This window comes from Cynocephalus volans, chromosome 10 (genome assembly GCF_027409185.1).
Source record: "Cynocephalus volans isolate mCynVol1 chromosome 10, mCynVol1.pri, whole genome shotgun sequence".
Taxonomy (NCBI): domain Eukaryota; kingdom Metazoa; phylum Chordata; class Mammalia; order Dermoptera; family Cynocephalidae; genus Cynocephalus; species Cynocephalus volans.
The window spans coordinates 68,209,267-68,231,490 of NC_084469.1; positions in this window are offsets into that span (position 1 = coordinate 68,209,267).

The following is a 22,224-nucleotide window of genomic DNA, read 5'->3' on the forward strand; positions in this document are numbered from 1 at the left end:
CAACAGTGCAGTTCCTTATAGTTGAAAGAAAATAAGATTCAAGAGAAAGACACATTTTCCCCATTGTAACACAGTCTTTGAACTCAGTTAGTTACTGTGGATCAAATATTGTCTCCATTACGCATCATGCTCATTGGTTCCCGTTGTCCCCCTCTCTCACTCCCAAACAGGACCTTTGAGATAAAATCAAGCACAAGACTTCTGGCTAAAGGACAGCTGAATTTTAGAAAGAGGTAGTTCATTTCTGAGTTGCTGTGAATGGTGTTCCAATGAAAGCATTAAGCTAAGTGAGCTGGGTAGAGAAGAATGCACCTTGGGCTGTCTACAAAAGCTCTTTTTCAGTGAAAGCTGCCAGTGAGCATTAGTGGCATCCAAGAGGGAGAGCTACAATGCAGCCTGCTGTGCCTTTCACAGAGGGAGATTTTGATGATTCTACTTTAAACACACACACGAGACTTTTCAACATCCATGGCTTGTATTGTTAAAATAAAAAACTCTAGTGTTGTGTTTTCATGTGGACTTTACCATTTTGATGGACCAGAAAGGTCAAATTATATCATCGGTGATGTCTCCGTTACATCACCTGGGGAGTGAATCAAAAGAAGAACTACTCTTCTTCCTAAATAATTATATACCTCTGTGCATATCTTGTACTCCCTTTGCTGAGAAAACGGTATCCTTTTTTAACTTAGCCGCACAATGAACTTGGTGAAATGTGCACAATAAAAGAGGTTCCTATTTTGAGCTGCTTTTTAACTAAGAATATTTTATATTACTGCACCTACATAGTCTTTAACACACTGACATTATGTAAATTAAATATGTTAATCCCAACTCTGTTCAATCTTCTCCCATTTAAACTTTTCCCCCCTTTTGTTACCAGAAAGGAGAAACAAAGGGGGGAAAAATGATGTAAGAAAAGACTCCTGCCAAAAATAATAGCTACATTCAATGTTTTCCCTGGTTTCTTATTGTTCAAAATGTGCTTTTTCTGCCAAGGTCCCATTTAAGTGCATTACCTCCACATGCTAATAGAATAATTAAAATATGAATAAATAAATAAATAAAAATCCTATTACTTTTTTCCACTTTTTCTGGTGAACTTAGAGTTTTTTCTAAACTTGGAGTTATTAAGAAGGTATTTTCGCTTTATTGTTTTCTTGCTAGGAAAATTTCAACTCCCTCTACTGTCTTTGGCATGAACCAAGGACTGAATGGTGCTTCATGGAATTATAACAAAAATGTTAATTAGAATCAAGAAGCCTATGATTGGGTGTTTGCTGTGCAACCTTGGTGTTAATGTCTCTTAACTTCTCGCATATATAATATGGCTGTAAATTTATTCCATCTCAAAAGGGAATTATGAAGAAGAGATAGTGGTTTGGAAGGCATTCCTTGCATCACAAGAGCTACATCTGCATCATCTTTCATTCTAATTATTTAGCCCAGGTACAAAGCATAATAGGCTTGAGAAAATGTTTATAGCATGAATATAGTTCTGAGGATATTAAGTGAATAAGGTTGTGGAGATTTGTGGATGACGATCTGAAATATAGCTGGAAGGATCTTGGCCAAACTATCCATGTCCCTGATGTCCTAGATAGAGAAGGGAAGGCAAGTAGTTGGCAAGACATGGAGCAATAAATTGGATTCATAAAAGATATCCCAGTTGCATAAATGTGTCCAGTTACATTTCATAGCAATTGAGTATTTGGTGAGTACCTAGGAGCATATTGTAATCTAGACTTACAAGCAGGGCTGAAACTGTCATTACGAACTGGATGGATTATACGCTAACTCAAATTAAATGAATCATTGCATTTATCAGTCATCTACAATACCAGCTACTCTCATACAGCCTTTCTTGGAGCATTCTGTTTAATCTGCATGACTATGTATGAGGTATGAGTAATCTTACTTCCATTTAACAGATAAGGAAAATGAAGGTTCAGTTTTACAACTCAGTTTTACAAAATTTTATGTATGAGTTCTGCTGATTCTTATGGGCCTAAATACATCACTCTCATTACCATGGCAAAAAGACTGGTAAAGTAACTGGTTCAACACTGTAATAGACAGTTGATATGATGAAACCAGAGGAGAGTGAGCTGAGTGTGGTACATCAGGATTTATCCTGTGGGAAAAGATGAGTCCATAAGGATCTGGAGCATCCTTGTCATGGAGTTTTATAGCCTAGGAAGTCTTGTGCAGGCCTCTAGTTAATACATACTTCTGGCTATGTCCTGAGCCAGAAAACCTTCCTTTCTTCTGACCCTCTAAACCTCCAATGTCTTTTAGAATGACAGGAATGACCAGTTTTATCCTTCCAAGTATGACCTTTTTCAAACATTGTATCATTTAGAAATTGAGTTAAGTGTCATTTGATTATATCTGCATATTCTCACTAAAAAGACGAACAACTTCTCTTCCAGCAAGATCTATTCTCTGATTGCTTGGTATCCCTGTCCCATCTAAGAGAGGGATTTGTGACACAATCTTAAGATTAAGAGCAAAGTCTTTTCCAAGCTGTACTGCAACTCAATTCTACCCTTATGATTGTCCAGGAGATCAAAGAAGTGAGTGGAATACTGGATATGTTCATGGATTCCCGGAATGCTATGTAAGACTTCCTGATATGGAGAGAAGAAATCAAAAGAAAGTCAATTTGGGGGCTCAGAATCAAATTTGGCAGTCTCCAGATAGTTTTCAGTATCAAAGTGTAAATACCAATCCTCACTACACTGAACTTCAAACTGGCTTAAGCCATTTTTATGATTTATATACCCAATATTCACCTATTTATTCACTAAATAGTTGAGTCACATTGCAATATAACGGGGATGTGTTGTGAATTAAACAGTAGTCTGTCTCAAGGAGCTTGCAGTCTGTTAGAAGAGACAGATAATGACGAAGTGAAGAAACAAATTACTGTATAATCACTCATTGTGCTGCATTCAATAGAGTAACTAAAGAAAGCATAGTGACAGAGTAACAAGAGGGACTTCTTTATATAGGGGGTAACATTTAAAACTGTATGCTGAGGAAAAGAATCAAACTTTTGACAGGGGAAGAGATGGAGGTTCCAGGCAGAGAAAATGGCAGGTGCAGAGGACCTGGCCAAGGCAAGAATTCGACATGGGCAGGGGAATGGAAAAACCTCACTTACCTGAAGAGTGGTTGAGATTTCAGCCACCAGTTCACGGATCTCTGCTCCTCTTCCTCTACTCCTTTTGGCCAAACTAGTTATCGCACAGGTACTTCAAAGTAAGCATGGCCAAAACAAGCTTTTTAGTTTCTTCTTCAGTCCTTTGTGTCCTTCTGTATTCTCTGGCCTCTCTCTCTTTTTTATCCTCATGTCTAATTAGTAACCAATGTCTGTGAGTTTATCATTAGATTTTGTTCCCCTATATATTTCCCACCTTATTTTCCTTTTCCTCTTACTCTTCTTTCCACATCTACTGCTTCTTCTCTATTTCAGTTTGTCATTATCTCATTTTTGGTGTATTACTGTAGCTTTTTCTATGGTGTTTCTTTTTATAGACTCAGAACAATTTTTACACATCCCAAATCTGATCATGTCACATCGTGCTTAAATGTCGATAGATTTCTCATTGCCTCATGAGAAAGTGCAAGTTCTTATTGATGGAGACGAAACCTTATGTAGAACCAGAACATTTTTCTGTGCTTTTTCCCTAATAATCCTTTATTTCACAATTTATTATTATTTTTTTCTTAAATGTCTTCTAGCCAATTAAATAAAAAGGAATGCTCTAACACCTCTCTGCCTTTATACATGATGTCCCCCTGGCCTAAAGAATATGTCTATCATAGCAATTAGCATAATGGGCTGTAATTATATCTGTTGTTCTCTCATGACAATGATTCTTTTGTGACCAGAGATTTCCCCTACATTATTGCATGATTGCAACTTGTAACCACCTAAACACAGCAGGTCATCTGGGACAGAGTGAGTTCTTAAATGAACGGGTGCATGAAAAGTCAGTGGACTAAAGTCTCTTAAAGGAACCACTTTCTTTCGTGATTCTGAAGATTTTAAATAAATGACACTCATCTTTTCACCATAGAGAAATCACAATCTTACTGAAATGTCAGGTTGTCATTAGAGAGAAGAAGTAATATTGAGAAGAATGTATCTAAAGTCAACAAGCAGAATATCTTTTTGCTTAAAGGGCTGTTTCTTTCCAGTTAGTGCGATGAGATAGGGATTGACATTCTCTGCCAATCTGAATTGATCGTTCAGTAAGCTGTTATAGCAACAGACTCTAACCCAAAAGTTCTGAAGAGATACAGATGGGAAAGATTTGGTCTCTGAAAATCTGAAAGAAGATTTGACTTAGCCTCAATATTTAGTCGTTCAAGGAGGCATTATGTTTGTTGAAGCCACCACATTCTGCCTCTGTGTAAAGGAGAGTGTATTGGTCTCTGTTAGAGGCATATTAATTCCAGGTTGTGTTGCGGGGGCGGCGGGGGTGGAGCAGAAAAAAAGTAAAATGAAGAGATAGAATAGAATTCTTACATTAGACCCTCTAGAACAATGATTCTTAACCAGGAGTGATTTTGCTCATTGGGGGATATCTGGCAAAGTCAAGAGACACTTTTGTTGGTTACAGGAGAGGTACTACCAGCATCAACTTGGTAGAGGCTAGGGCTGCTGCTGAACATCCTACAGTGCACAGGACAGCCCCTTTCAACAAAAATAAGCCCAAAATGTCAACAGTGGTAAGATTAAGAAACCTTGGTCTATAGTCAGTGGCATTAATTGATCCTGTGATCTTAAAAAACAGTCACTTAAAATCCCAGGACCTATTTAACTCATCTGAAAGAAAGAGAAGTTCATCATCACTGAATTTTCTTCCATGTTTGGTATTATCTAAGTCTTGATCCTAACATGGAACAGAAGAAACATGAAGACAATATAGACCAGAAAGCAACAATCTGAGAATGCATGAAAACACAGCAAAGGTGAAAATCAACTGCGTGTACTCAAAGCACTTGTTTTAAAATATAGAGATAATATGAAATGAATCATACAAGAATTTTGTCAATACCAGAGATTGATCTTCATAAAATTTTATTAATCTTTGAAATTCTCATTCGAGAAGAAAGACTGTAACAGAATTAAGGAAATACACCAAATAGGATCTAAGGCCCTTTAGAGCTTCTCTTTGTGCAGATTCTAAATTACACAAGTTGCATGAAAGGCTGTTTTATGTGAGACTATAGCAGTGTGTGCCACTGATAAAGACAGACTCAGGGACATGGGGATGGTTTGCTGGATGATTGAAAGCAGGTATTTGTGAGGACAATTTACTTTCCTTTCAGTTTCAAATGTTAGTATTATGCTCCCCTTCATCCTGTCAACAGTGTAATAACTGTGACCCCAATTCGCAGCTAGAATCCTTCTATACTGACAGAAGCACATCTTGGAATAAATGGCCTTGCATTGCCAGGTCAAAAAGCTCAGTGTGGGAAAGAGATAAGGAAAAAAGGACAGGAAAAAAGACCTGCTGACTATTCCTCAATTCTTCAAACCCTAACAGTGAGAAGAAATGGACTCTCTGTTCTGGTTATCCATTGAGGTGTAACAAACAATAATAAAACTTGGTGGCTTCAGTCATCAGTATATTATAATTAGTGCTCAATAGTCTTTGAGTCAGGGCACAGTAGGTGCCACTTCTCTGGGGTTTTGTGGAAGCTGAAATGACTTGAATACCTTGTGGCATCTTTCTGTCTCTCTGTCTTTCTGTCTCTTGCTCTCCATCTGTCTCTCTGCCTCTGTTCTCCTATGTAGCCTCTCCATGCTTGGGCCTCCTCACAATATGGTGGCCTCAAAGTAGTCAGACTTCTTCCTCATATTCTCTTGTGGATCCAAGAGAACAAGACAGATGCTGCCAGTCTTCTTCAAAGCTAGACACAGAACTGGCATAACAACACTTCTGCTGCATGCTATTTGTGAAGGCAGTTACAGGCCAGCTCAGATCCAAAGGGAGGCGAGTATATCACATTTGTCAAGGAGAGAAGTGTCAACATTTGTGTGACCAGTTTTAATCTGCCACACCCTGCCTTCCAGTTAATCCTTCTATAAAAATGCCAAAAGTGCATTCTAAGTGCTCTGTCAGGAGCATCACTGTTTTACACGGTTGGGTAAGGAGGGAGAAAGAAGTGGAGGGAAATAAGAGAATGAATCAAAACATAACATAAAAGCTGACTATATGAGACTAACTTCATTGAAATTATTTATTTTTAATTTATTTTACAGTTACCATCTACGATTTGAGTTCCTCTAGCTGAATGAGTTGGCCCTCATTTCTGCTCCTACAACATCATTTATATAAGCCTCAGGGTTGCAGTTTTTTTGTCAGGGTCTTCCTCAAAATAATCTAGAGATTTGGTGTCACTCAGAATCCTCAATCAGCCACTTATTAATAACTTTTAGAAATTACACTCATCCTATGAATTTCAATTTCCTCATCTGTAAAATGGAGATAATACTAGTACCAAGCTCACTGGTTTCTGTTTAGGTGACATGAAGTAAATTGTATGACACGAATACTGTTGAACATATAGCAAAAACTCCTTGAGAATTTGCTGAGTGAATTTGGAGCTTCTTAAATTAAGGGAAACCTTGGTGATCTCCAAGTATTTTGTGGGAAGAGGATGATCAAATATTTGTAAATGAAATAAACATTTTGGTGTCTTGAATTAGCAGAGGAAAGCTATCTTATTTGCCTTTTTTTTACTCTATAATTTACATTTTTGGTATCATATATCCCCATGGTATAGATTATCATTTTTATGCTGTGACTACTAAATTTCTCTCTCTGGTGTAGTATTCCCTTTTTAACTCCAGACTAGTATATGGCTAGTTGTACAAAAGCTATGCCAACTGTACATGTCCAAACTTCTCATGAAGACTTTTTTTCACTTTTAGTTTGGTCATGCAATTCTAGAAATAGTGTAATAAACAGAACAGAAAATAAAAGTTCTTATAACTCTATCTGCCAAGAAAATACTATTGAAGATTGTGACACATATACTTTCAGATGTGTTTCTGTTCATGTGCAGCTAGAGAAAGATAGACGATTGAAGATTTAGAGGGTTTAAATAGGCTTATTTGGCAAACAAAGAGAACATTTAATCATATTATGTGTTATTTGAAGGTCAACTGGAAGACACCATGTGAAAGTGACTGGTATACAGTAAGCATTTGCTATCTTTCATAAAACTGCTCATTACAGTATTCCTTATAACTTTTCCCTTCAGTGTGATTTTGCATTTTATCACTTCAGTAGACAATATGTTTTTATTCATGGAAAAAATGAAACATTATTGTTTATTCAGTCTGTTATGTGTCCTTCACTAGATATTCGATATGCAAAAACAAAGTGTAGTTTTTTCTATTCGGAGATTATGAGGAAAAAAGGAAATGAACAACTACAAAACAACATAACGAATGAACTGTTGGTTCTGTGCACAAGCTTTAAAAGGAGACTGGGACAAGGTGCTGAATTACTGAGACAATGGTGCTTTATGTTGGTGTGTTTGTGAGCAACCAATTATGGTTGAACTTTAGGGTAACCACGCAGCAAAATCCTCAAGTGCACAGGTAGATTTTTCCAGGATTCAAACCTAGCTCTGCCGGTTATCCGTGACATTAGGCAAATCATAGCATCTCTCTAAGGCTCAGTTTGTGCATCTGCAAACACATATGTTGTGAGAATTCAATGACATAATACACATAAAGATCATGGACGAGTGCCATGCATACTGAATACTCTGACATCAGTCAAAATTAAAAGGGAAATAAGTGGAAAATGGAAAGGTGGAGAGATATTCAATGTGGGCTTTTTAGAATCTGCTGCTAAGTAGAAACCTTGTTTTGTTAAGTGATGGGTGCCATTGGGAGATTTTTAGCACAAGGGTGCCATGGTCAAATTTCAGTTAAATACCTCCTAGAAACAAGTGAAATTTATGCAGACAGAACTCACCAACTCGACACTTCTGCTGTGAATGAAAGAACCCTCTAGTAGTCTTTGGCTGGCATGATTGAATGCCTGGCAGAGTTTTCTTCTTTCCATTATATAAAACTTTCCATAGCCATCAGTTTTTAAATGGACCTCCCACACATCTTCATTCTCCAGGTGTGACTATAACAACTCCAAAGTATGTTTTGGATTTCAGGCCCAGAACCAAATTTGGAAACAATTTCTAGTTATAATGAGTGTATGGCCCAGATTACAGTATTTTTTTTTTTTTTTTTCTTATTCGGAACCTCACTCAAGGTCCTGACTACTTTGTAATACAATAAAGAAAAAGAAAAAGACTATCTTCCCCAATATTTATGTGTAGACTTCAAGTATTTGTAAGAACTTTCTCAGAAAATAAAAACAGAAGCAATTGTCTAAATTAAACAGGCTTAACTATTTTATATCCTATATCTTTAAGTTATTTTGATTCCTGTATTAAGGTGAGCCTTGAATGTGAACCATGATATGTATCCTCATACTTGTCAGGCCACAACACAATGAGGTTTATACATTGTCACAGAATCATCGTCATCAGCCACCCCAGAATAATTCCTTGTAAGTCGTTCCTGTGGGTCATCTGAGTCAGATCCAAGTGAAGCTAGTGCCATCTGTTCATGGGCAGTGGAGGGCAAAGGTTGGGTCAGTCAATATCCAGCTGCTGAAAAAAATTGCAGATTTCATGAGACACAAATAAAAACAGATAATTGTGACCGTGTATCCAAAAACCAAAGTGTGGAGTCCTTACATGACTGAACAGGAAAAAGCACTGCTTTGCTCGGGCACATTACAGGACTGCCAGACAAGTGTGATGAAGGCAATTTACACATGAAATTTGATGATGAATAAAAGGATTCCTCTTCTTTCCATCCAAGTTATGTGAGGGAAGTTCGTGAGTGGTCTTAATGAAAAATAGCCTGTCAACGGACGGGCAGTTGGACATTACGTTGGAAACTGGCAGCCACTAACAGGAAAGAAGATGAAGAATTAATGTCAACTGAAAGCTTTGTCAGAGAAAAAGACGGGGTGCTGCTGTCACTCATCTCTCATGTGCCACTGCATTTGGCATATTCTCCTGAGGATGCAGCCTGCTAGGCTGGCTTCTGAAATACAGCAATCAATATCACACGTCGCAGGCAGAGTCCACAGTGATGGGCGACTTTGGCAATGGTATGCGGGTGTGGGTAAGGCAAAATCCAACTTTCCTCATTACCAAATGACTCGGTCTTCTCTGCATTTATGCTTTCCTTTAGAAGTCACACGTCCAAAAATTATTATCATCTCCTCATAGAATAAGGAGGAGGAGGAGGATGAAGGCAATGAGGATGACTAATGGAAATTCCCTGGAACATTTTGAAGGTCATATAGTTCTTTTAATATATATTTTTTGAACTCAGTGTGATACCAGATGACTTTAGCATAAAAATGAAACAGAATAAATACAAATAATCTAAAGAAATCTATCATTACCAATAAACTATTATAACGGCATTAATAATGGGAATAAAATAAAAATCTGTATTAGCATTTTTCTTTTAAAACAAACCTATTACATTCTACTGCACACACATCATCACCCAAGATAATCTATTAGTTTCATTTTACGGATAAAACAAACAAAAAACAAAACAAAAACAAAAACCTTGAGAAACAGTATGGTTAGAAGAATTATGTAAAATCTTGTTAATGAATTTTCGAATTGGGGGTGAACTGAGACTTAGATTCTCAATTCAGAATCACTCAATTTTTATCCAAGTAAGAAATGAAGATTAGATTATTTTCCCTAATATGAGGAGTAAAAAAATTAAAATGGGGAAACTCGGTATAATGTGACACAGACAATAACAGCTACAGTTAGAGCCAATGTAATATAGGGCTGAAGACAAGTCACACAGCAATATCAGGACAGATATCAAATCTGGATTCACATTATGTTGTATTAATACATAAAATTCCCCCAGAGATCTTCAGCTCCTAATGTGACCTTCACATTTCTGTTGCCTAAAACACATACTCCTGTAAGGAATAAAACAAAATCTGGAGTTTCTAGAGGCTTCTGTTATCTAGACTATTACAGAAAATATATGAAATAGGAGATAAAATTACAAATTAGTGGGTATTTAATAAATCTGCTGAATAACTGAATGGCTGAATTAATGCAATCTTCCTTAAACATGTCAACAAACTAGATATTTATTTTCAAGTTTGAGATAAAACTTACAGTGTCCAAAACATTCAAATAGGATCACTGAGGCTTGATCACCCATGAATATGAGTGATCTATCTCTACACTACTAAAGGTATAGAAAAAAAGTGAATTCATATGAAAAAAATTAAATAACTAATGCAGAAAAAAAAAAAAGCAACACTTAGAAAGAACTATGCCACAAGAATGAATGGTTAAGGTTATGGAGTCGTACCTACTCTGTGAAGCTGTTGTATGGATTAGATGACTTATGTCTATACTTCAGTTTGTATGTGCTTTAAATTAAGCTGACACTTAAACAATTGCAATGAAACTTTTCTCATTTCCTTCTTCTACCTCAACCCTTTTTTCTCATGCTATTTTTTCCCTCCCTCTCTTTCTTTCTGATTCCTCTCTTTTTTCTTATCCCTCATAATTCTCTCTTGAAAGTTAGACATTATTGTGTCAGTTTAACAGAAAGGGAAACTGGGTTGTGTTAAATGACTTGCCCCAGATATCAGTTATAAGTGATAGAGCTGAAATTTGTGCCTAGCTTGGTTTGCATCCAAACCACACATTTAAAAATATTTCTCCACCTCTCAGATTCTGGCCCATTCATCCAATTTTGTCATTTCATGGATAGAGAAATCGAATTCTGGTTATTGAATTACTTAGGAGTCCAATTTAGTTTCAATTTGAGAACTGATGACACATGAACCTAAATATTTCACAAAGCCTACTGCCGAGGCATCAAAGCAGCCTTTGATGAAATGGTATCATATTTTCCTAACATGATTCTTTGGAGACAGAAATTTATGTGAACCAAATCTACAAGTCTGTCCTCTCCATGGTTAATGCTATTTCTTTCAAAAATTGCCTAGAATAATGGACAAAATCCTTTTAAAGTAGCTTAAACAAAATACATAGACTTCTCAGGGTATCCAAGTACAGAAAATTCAGTTGGGCCTCACTGGAGCTTGGAACAAAGGAGAAAACACTATTGGATTGAAGGTAGCTATATTCTTCTGAGGACAACATATTCTCTCTTTTCTAACTCTCTCTCTCTCTTTTTCTTCTCTCATCTCTTTCCACAATTCATTTCCTCTGTTTTTTTTTTTTTTTTTTTTTCCTGTTCCTGCCAATGCATGGCCAAATATGGCTGCTGCAGACCCGGCTTCCCATTTCCTGTGAATTCTAAATAGAGTCTGACTGACAAGATGAGACTAGATTCCAAATTCCCAGGTCAAAAACGTGATGGACCTTGCTTGAGAGAAAGCCTTGCCCCTGAGCCAATCAGCAGTGGATGGGGATTGGGTCATGTGACCCACTCAACTGAGGTTATCCTTGTCAACTTAGTGTGGCAAGATGGAAGTGAAGGATTGAGGCAGAAATGGTTACCTTCTACAAGTGGCAGAAATGAGTACCTTTTCTAGGTCAACTGTTGTCAGGCATAGAGGTGTGGTTAAGATAAGGTCCATAAGAATCACAGAATAATGAGTAGGATACCATGAGGCAAAGTTACAAGTAGCTGAAATACACAGCTGGACCAATGGATCAGTAAGTAAATTATCATTCCATTTCTTAACACTTATTCAAATTGACCTAAGAGAATATGGTCATTGCCTTCACATTTGCCTTCATCCTTTCTCCTGCCTCTGCCAGATGAATTTCTGAGAAAATTAATTAGAAAAATAGGAGAAGCATAGAATGAAAGGAGGTTGTTTAGAGGCTAGGGGGAAAAGGGAAACAAGCCAAAGAGAATTACATAAACTTTTAAATGAAGGGTTGGATTGTTTCGATGAATTATGCTGTGTGTGATGCTGAAGTTTCTGGGTCCAGGATATATGGAATAAGGATCTGACAAGAGTAAATGGTTCTGGGTATTTTCAGATTTATAAAGAAACATCTGTCTGAAGGAGAGTTCAATATTTCAAGTATTTTGTAGATTTTTATTTAAGCCTTGCTGTTTAGGGATGTGGATTCTAGAGGAGCTCATCTGTTAATGACAGGGAAGAAGAGAAGTTGGGGGACAGTGGGATAGCATTAAAGCTCTTCCACATGCCAAAGTGCTAAATGGACCTCCTATGCAATTAAGTCTTCCTCAATCCCTCTGAGACCCTTAAGCCCACTTTTGGCAAGGAACTGAACCTGGGAAATATTGTGTCCTGCAGCTCATAAGAGGCCAGGTGTTAATCGAAATCCTCCTAATTTCAAAAGCCATGGTTATCCCATTTTACCAACATTTCTCTCAGATAAAAGATAAAAAAAAAATTTGTTTGGTATGTTGTTTTTACTTATTTTTTAGATATAATTAGTCAAAATTTAGATCAGTTCTTAGAAAGCTGCTTTTCTAGCAATGCAACAAATCAGGGACTCATTTATATTTACAGATTCATTGTCTTGGATCATGAATCAAACCATAATATAGAGCTTTATGGTGCCCATACATTCTCAGTTCTTGACTTCTATACTTAAAACTGAAAGACCCTATTTTAAGTAATATAAATAAAAAACTTCTCTATACTGTGTTTGGATATGAATGTTCTTTTTTATAAGGTTAGAGACTTGGTAAGGTTTCAGACTGGAAAAGTTCGACATATGTTGGGCATTCCTGCTTTCTTTCAGAAGTAAAAGCAACAAGTCTCACAGTAAGGCTTAGTTTCTTTCTGGGACATTTTGGTGAGTTTTCAAGAAAAATCTTAAAAACTAAGAAAACAACTGTCGAGACAAATTCACCAAAGAGAACTTTTTAGAAATCATCAAATGCATAGAAAAGAGATTACAACTCTAAGTTCTGGAGTGACTCTATGAGTTGACATCCAGGCTTTACCACTTCCCAGCTGGTGACCTTAGGCAAAAGATCACCTCTGTCAGCTTTCTATTTGCTTACCTGTGGAATAAGATAATACTATTATTATTACATATAATTGTAGTAGGGTTCAAAAGAGTTAAAATGTAATAAACTCTTACACCAAAGCCTGGCACATTGTAAGAGCTCTATACTTGTATCTCTTCCTGTATTTCTCCTGTATTAGTTTTATCTCCCCACATCTCCATTCTTTATTTCTAAAGAGATTCTCAGGGGAATGGATGCTATAACATAGAGGTTTGTGGAGGTGATGACCACATTTGCAGCCAAGCGTTGGAGGAAGAAGCTGAGAAAAGCATGTGGAGATGATCAGAGATGTAATAAGGCCAAAACACACTTAGCTGGGCTCCAAAGGACTAGGGAAAAGAAGGAGGAAGGACCAATGGAAGGGAGGGAGAGAGACAGAAAGGGAGAGGAGAAGGAAGGGAGGTACGTGGTTACATAGTAGTGAGAGGTGACATGATGAATTAATATGTTTCCCTGGTGTATCATGATAGTAATTTAGAAGTGAAACAGATCTTTTCTTATTTTTTAAACTTGACTGTGTGTGTTTTTTGGGGGGGGTTAGTGGGGCTTAAGTAAAATAATAAGCCTGTGTTTTAATAGATAATATTGCTTAGATGAGGCAAAATTATTTTATGCTAAAAATTCAGGAGAAAATGCAAAACTTAATTATAGCACAGGTGATAATCAAATGACTGAAATTTATAGAACACCAATTGAGTAATTAAGAAAAACTCTCATCCATCGGAGAGTCTTGGGTTTGAATGCCTGCATGATCTCTTGCTGGCAATGTAAATCTATTCAAGTTACTCAACCTCACGAAGCCCCACAGTTCTCCTGTATGAAATGGCAATAAAAAACAAGATAGTATATTTAAACTATGTATCATTATACATTAGATAGCTGTGAGGATTAAGTGAGATCAGGCATGGAAAGCGCATGGTGATTTCTCAAATCTCCTGCTATCTTTACCTATCAGAATCCTCCTTCTGATCCCCAGGGAGCCCTAGATCTAGGCTGCCTTCACCAAATCGTTTTAAGGCAATTTTGTGACATTCAGTCTGCAAAAGCAGCAGGATCAGTGCTGCTTGGAGAAAACTTCCCAGTGCTGCTGTGAAAGCCCAGCCCCCAGCTGGGTATTAAAGGCTTCTCGTACTCTGCACAGTGAATCCAGGTCAGGCCACCTACTTGGTCCAGAACCCCTGTGTGGCAGGCATAATCTATTACCTTCCTGACATTGGCAATGGGCCTGTGTGATTCTGGATGACTCACTCCCCAACAAATGTCCACCATAACTTGTAGGAGCTTTAATTTCAACACCTGCTTGACTTACAAATGAGCGAGAGCCACACTGCTTTTGCCCTAGACTAGAAGCATGTTTAGTGAACAACTCTTAGAAAGTCCTTGCATCTGACAATGTAATGTAGGCTTCCAGAAGCCCTATTTCCTCCAACCTTAAATGAGAATAATAATATTGATTTGCTTGCTCAAAGTCTCCATGGGTCTGGAATTCACATCAAAACACATCCTTCCTCATCTCCCATTCCTGTGCTAAAATCATCAGCCTAAGAATGAAGTCACGGAGGTCTTATAGATTGCATTCTTTTATCATTGTTAACATTGCAATTAATGATATCTTGATTTTTTAAAAAAATCATTATATTTTGCATTACATAAGCAATATATTTTCCTCAATTATGGGATATGATATACCGTAAACAATTATGGTATCAAGTTTTTTAAGCATCAGAGAAACAAAACTCATGACATTATGGAATATAAGAATAAAGAATGACAGTATCGCTGTGCTATTTTAAGAAATAATAAATTTAGATGCATCTTAGACGCTTGCAATGTGAAAGAGATGTGTAATCATCATACAATTAAATAAAATTATTATGCTATCTCCAGCTTACACACATATAAATAGAAGATCTGGGAATTATATCAAAGCTGCTTGATTCCAAAGACATGCTTTTTCTACTGTGGCATGAAAATTCCATCAAAACTCAGAGCATTATCAAAGGGAATGACCCTTTGGTGATATTTTTAAATGGTATAAACGCCAGGAAAATTAAGACAGAAAAAAAATGGTGATTTGATTGATTACAAGCATGCATGGAGTCTCATTATGGTTGTTCTTCTGAGAACCTGACAGAGTGAAAAAATTGGAAAGGACCCATATATCATTCAGTCCAGAGATTGTTTCAGCTGGCCTGGGTGTTGCTGGGGAACTGACATTTTTTTAACATCACCACATGATGCTACTGTCCGGGCAAATCTGAGACCATTTAGCCCCAGGGCATTGATTCTCAAAGCTGGTCTCCAAGCATCAGCAACAGCAGCAGCACCTGGGAACTTGCTGGAAATGCAACTTTCTTGGGCTCCACCCCAGCCCGCTTGAATCAGTAAATCCAAGGGTGGTGCCAACAGCCTGTTTTTTCAAGCCATCTGTGTTATTCTTAAGCCTGCTAAAGTTTTAGAACCACTGCCCAGTAGGATACAAAACAGTAGAAATATGCGGCGGGGGGCAGAGGGAGAGTGGAACAATAAAAGTATGGGGAGCGGGAGAATATGGAGGAAGAGATACTCATTAATCTTCCCTGAAATGAAATGCCAGGGTGGCAACAAGGTGACGTAAGACAAACATTTGCTTCCTCAGTTTCCTTCTACACTCTGTAGAAAACAATGCTGTAACGTCTGTTTGCCTTGTGCAGGAATCTACTCCCTCCCTCTCCCCAGTGTCACTGGGTATTTTATTTTGTGTGTATCCAAAGGGAGGAGAAATACTATCATTAGCAATCCCTGCTTTCTCTCTGTCCTGCAAAGACAGCGATGGAAGGAAAAAGAGTCACAGAGTGGTCTTAATAAGATCTCAGACTTTGGACTGAACTGGGCTTCAGTCCTGGCTCAGCTACTCAGGGTGATAACCTGGGAACATCTTCCAGAATACTGACAAATGCCAGTTTCCCCCGGTTATTTGTGGTGGCTCTAATTCTTGTTTATCTAAGCTGCCAGTCAGTGCTTTTAACACTTCCTAATAATCACAGCTTCTCCATCCCCATTCTGGGCGCTGACAAGGCTGTTTCTTCCCTCACAGGTCTGCTGTACAGGTTGGTAAATCAGTCTTCCTAGAGCTGAGACCAGACTGCTGGGCAGGGTTTCATATTCAAATTTTCCAAGTTACTCCCTCAAATGACAGTCTGTGTTCTTAATAAATGTCTCGATTAATGAGCTTTTATTTTCCTTCAGCCAATGGGCCACCTGCACAATGACATTCATCTAATCAAACAGATTCTGAACATCCACCTAAACATTCACTCCTGTTTTTGTTCTTATTTCCCCTCTGATAATTGACTCTGAATCCTGAATATTTGCACTGGTGCTTGTAATGGCCAGGAGGAAATCATATAGGCAAATGTTACCTCAATACTTTTAAAGTTTCATTTTTCTCACTTCTTAGGTTACTCCTCATCCTACCTCCAAGTTATGACCAAATTCCTTTGCAAGATATTCAAGATATTTCTCGATTTGTTGTCAGCCTACAACCCAAATCCACATGCATCCAGACATCCCATGGACTGGAAGAGTTCTCTGTTTCCATCCCAGCCCATTGAATCCATGGTCATTCTTCAAGACTCCCACCATTTGTACCCAAAAGTCTTTCCTCTTAGTTTCCAGAGGGGATGTTCCCCCCTTTGTCAGACTATGCTTCTGTACTAGGGAAAATACCACTCTCACTCTAGCTATCATTGTTTCAATACTAATATATCTTTCTGGCTAAGCTTGAAAAAATGTTAGAGTAAGGTCATGACTGTTAGTCTCTATACATCTCAGACATTAGTACAACCTAAGAACAGGCTCTGTAAACTTGTTGAATTGGATTTCTCCAAATAATGCCACAATTTTTCACAATGACATCATCTTCCTAAGTTTTTAGCTAAATGTTGGTTGGGACCATGAAGCATCCTACCCTCTGTAAACTTACTAACCCTTTTTCCTAATTATTTCAAGATCATGACTTCCAGACTTGGCATAGCTCTCCCGTTGTTCTTCTGCTAAAGATCTTGCCATTTCTTCTCTATTTTCTTCAGAGACTACTCTTCTTTTGTCCTCTTTTGTCTTCTTTTGTCCTCATGAATTTCAATCACTTTCTAGAATTTTGAATTGTAATTTCTCTTTGTTATTTGCTATTTACTTTCCCTGGGCACTGTAGTTCATTGCCATGATTTTAATTATGTAAACAGATAGCTCCCAAATCTATACTTCCAGTCTACATCTCTTCTCTGAACACCAGAAATTGTCCCAAGGGCTGGAATAAAGCAGATCCTCATTTAAGTGTTTTACAAATGAATGAATGAATAAATAAATGATAGCTTAAGTGTGTACCTAGTCTTAGAAGGCTTTAAATGTTCAGACGAATGTTCAAATTTATGCTTTAGAGCAGCACTGTACAATAGAAGCCATATATTTAATGTTAAATTTTCCAGTAGTCATATTTAGAAAGCAAAAGAAATAGGTAAAATTAATTTTAATAACATATTCATTTAATCAAATATATCTAAAATATTATATTTTCAACTTATAATCTATGTAAAACATTATTAAAATGATCTTCACATTCTTTTTCATATTGTCTTTGACTGTGTGCATTTAACACTTACAGCTCATCTAGATTCAATGCCAAATTCAGTTCTTCAGCCACACTAACTACATGTCTAGGGCTCATTAGCCACTCATAGCTAGTGACAATGTATTGGACAGAACAGCCATAGCGAATGGAAGTCATTGAAGGTCCTAGAGCAGAAACAAATACAAGAAGATGAGGTTTTTGAAGTAAGATAAAAACATATCCTATCCTTACTTAACTGGCACCATTAATCTTTTCTGTTTGCTTAAACAGACAGTTCGCTATCTTTTGCAACACAGCAAAAAGGCTGCACCAGCAGGAGAAAGTGGCAATTATTAAACAAAATAAAACTTAAATATTATTAAAGGGTCCATCAGCTTGAGGTTGATTTCTGTCATGAATTTAAAGACTTAGCTCTTCTCTCCCACTGTATTTTATTGCTACCTATTTTTATGTACATGATTTAATACACTGAGAATCTACCTGTTTTACGAAAGTCACCTCTTTCACTTTTTCTCTCTCACACAGTCGTTGTCTATCACATACTATAAGAGTGTGGAGAGGAAATTGAGAAACAATGAAAATTGATCTGACCTGATTATGAAAAGTCATATTTCAGTCTAAAATAATAAAAGAAAAACGATGTCATAGAAAGTCAGTGTGTCTCTTGCTAGATATGCTGCCACACCACCTTGATAAAAATAGCATTTCCTCCTGCTATATAGTATGGGGACTGAGTCAGTGACTCAAAACCATCTGAGACTCGTCCTGAGGTTTGGGCTTTCTGGTCACAGAGATGCAAAATGCCTTCTGCCTTCAGCTTACCTCCTGGTTTTTCACCTTGACTTTGTCCTCAGTCCCACGTCAGATCAAGAAAACCAGGCAACAGCTTGAACGAGGCAAGGTGTGTAATATAAATACAATGAAATCTCTGCCCAGATAACTCCTATCAATCCTCTTGGGCTTTGAGCCACACCACATCGATTTTTTTTTTTCATTTTTTCTAGGGGAGCTGACTGCACATAGATTTCACTGGATTTATATGACTTTTTCAAGCCACTAGGATACCAATTAACAAAACTCTAATGCACTACAAGACAGCGTGGCCTGAAATAATTAATGCGGTTCTGTGAAGACCTAAATCCTGAGGAACATTTTATCCTCTGGTAGGATGATCTGGGGCTGTTGACCCTCTCTGCAAGAATGAAGTAGGAATTGCATTTAAGCTGGCTCCTTTTCCATCTCCCTGTTGCTGCCCTGAAACCCTTTTGAATACCAGCTACCTCTTGCCTGTTTCTGATTTTGGAAAAGGAAAATGGAGAAAAAAACAAGCCCCTAGCTTTGTAACATCAGTGTGGGTTTTATTATTTATTTTTATTTTATTTTTTTAAAGGTTTGCTCTTTATTTTAAAATTGATTTTTGCTTTCTTTCAGAAAGAGATTTTATTTAACATAATTACTATCATTATTATAAGTACTCTTCCTTTTTCCCCCTAATGTGTGATAACGAGATTTCCTGTTTGTTGATGCTTTTACAAGATTTTTTTTTATCAAAAATGTTGCAGTACTCATGTATACAAAAATCAAAAATGTTCTCAAGAGCAAATGAATATGACTTGAAACCTAGAGGAGGCTGGAACAGCTGAGGACAAGGGGACAGTCTCGTCTTCTGTCTTTCTGAAAACAAAAGAAAGAATTTCAGAGTTTCTTCAAATTAATCATTACATTAGTTTACACTGCATCCTTAGTTATAGTTACTACTTCCCCTAGAGGAATTCTCATTCATAAATAGATAGTATTGCATATGCCTACTTGGGGCTATAAATAGTCTGATCAGCATCTCTGAGGACACAGTACATAGGAAATAACTAGGAAAAGAGATGAACAGGATTTTGGGTGAGGATCGCTATTTATCATTATTTGAAAGACAATGATATGGATATTCTGAGATGCCAGGAGGAGCGGTTACAGGGAGTCAAAAAGAGAAAGATTTTGTCTCAGTAGATGAAAAGAAAAATCTGTTGAAAAGGAAAAGTGCCTCCACCATCACACGCCTCCCCTGCCAGAAAAGAGTAAACAGCCTTTAAAAAGGGAGATCCATAGAGTCACTCAAGAAGTGATTGGACATTCATATTTGGAAAATATTAGAGGGAATTTAAGCATCATAAGGGAGTGACAATGAAAAAAGTCTTCTTTCCCTTTTAATCGTAAAATTATGGGATTCTGTGTATAGAGAGATCTCTTGCAATCAGAAATCCTAAGCCAACTTGTTTCATAGTAGGAGAATCCTTTGAGGGAGAGGGACCATTGGTGACTGAGTGTTAACACATGTGCAGCAATCTCCATTTGGAAAAGCTATGAGGAGGACAAGGTAGTGCTACAGAGAGCTGTGGACATCAGCATCATGCCTATACAGTCTCTGAATCCATGACATGTTGAAAAAAAGAGTTGTCAGGTGATTCTTACAAATTGCCTTCCACATTTAAGATTTCCTAATGTAGAAATAACTCTGTGGTCTGATGTGGCACATCAAAACACAGAAATAGCACTATTGATGGGTCCTGCCTGCAACATAAACAGAACAGATTAAGGTTGGCCAGGAGTAACACTCCTTTTCTAGACCCATCAGCATCTGCTCAATCAGATGACCTAATAAAAACAGCATACAGAGGCAGTTCATAGCCTGGGGGTGTTTTGTGGGGGATGGATTAGATGCTGCTAATGAAGGCCAAGCAGACAGCTTAATGCCTGGGCTGACTCTGGGTGGCACGCCTGGCCAAGAAAAGCTCAGTAACTAAATGGCAAAGAGAACAGATGAGTCCTGTAATTGGCAAAACGGAAATGTACTGGGGGTGGCAATGGGGTTGGCAGAGTTTGGCAATAAAAATTTCAGTGTGATCATTCTCACATACTCTGTGGTGCTCAAATTCAAAAGCGTGACTCTAGGTTGCACTGAATCAAAATGTTAGAATTGGGTAATACATCCAAATCCCCACTCCACTGCTTCATTCACTTCCAAGATATCCTTGACAAGTAGTTCAGTCTGTGCTTGACTGTGTACAGAAATATTCAATTTTAAACTCTACAACTGTTCATTGAGTGTCTGCTGTGAATTGGGCCTGACCTCGAAATGAGGCATATAATTAAGAACATTTTCTACTCCTTAAGTAGCTTATAAGATGAAAGACAAAAAGAAAACAAACAAATAAAAACAATCAATTCCCAGCCAAGTAAACAAATAAATTAGCATAATAGTTTCAAAGAGATCTAAGTATTGTGAAAGAAACTGTCTGAAATAGAGAATGGGATGTAGGGTCTGATGATTCCTTTGACTTTAAAGGAAAGAATGATAAGGTATCAGCAACTCTGTGAGGAATCTATTCTAATGATGTACACTTCTATTTGTGGGACTTTTGTTTTTTCTTATCAAGCTTTTCCAGTTCAGCAAGCATTGCATTAAGTCAATGTATCCAGTGGATCAGATTCTGTGGTAGGCAGGAGACATAATTCCGCTCTTTCAAGGGCCTACTGTCTACTCTTAGAAACGACATAAAAGCCAACAAATACGCATTGCAATATGTCAATGTTAGAATTTTATATTAGATACATGTATAGCACAGTTGATGGTGGGAATCGTTTTTCCCATGGGAATTTAATACAAAAAAGTAATGGCCAATCAGTGTGATGCAGAATGGAGAATAATGAGGAGGGGAGTGGACCCAGAATCTGCAAAGATATGCATGAATGGTACAGAAAGGGATTTCAGGGAAGTGCAAGTGGTGTGAAGCAATTAAGTATAAAATGGGAGAGGTGGAGAAGAGAAAGATTTGGGTAGAGAGAAAGAGTGGCAAACGTCATACATGAAGATGACAGATAAAGGGCTTGGAATTGATCTTACAGGTGATTAGAGAGCTCTGGAAAGTTTAAAATGGGAATGCAATACTAGCAGAAGTAATAATAATAACAATAGGAAGAAGAGGAGGAGAAGATGGAAGAAGAAATAATAGTTATTGAACACATAGTATACAACAGGACTTGCATAAGAACTCCACATATAGTAACTCAATTTTTGCAAAAATCATGTGAAGAAACTGAAGCAGGGAGAGTTTTAAAAAATGTGTCCAGGAGCACATGGTTTAGCAGAGCCAAGGTTTGTACCAGGTAGTCTTGCTCCAGAGTTTGTGCCCTTTAAGATGCTGTCACTCATATGACCCTGTTCATCATATGTTTAGGAGTCACCTTAATGACTATGTATGTTAGTTGTATGTTTAAGAATCAGATTATAGACTCTGTTAAGGATGGGGTTATGGGAACATTACAACAGTCCAGGCATAAACAATGATAAAGATCCAGATCTACCTCTTGTTTCTCCTATGTAGTAGTTCTAGTGTACCCAATTAAATAAAACACTATTCTTTTTGTAGTCTCTGCTCTGATGTAAGAAAAACATCTCCTTCCTGAATTTTATCTAGGACACTCATCCTCAGTTCCA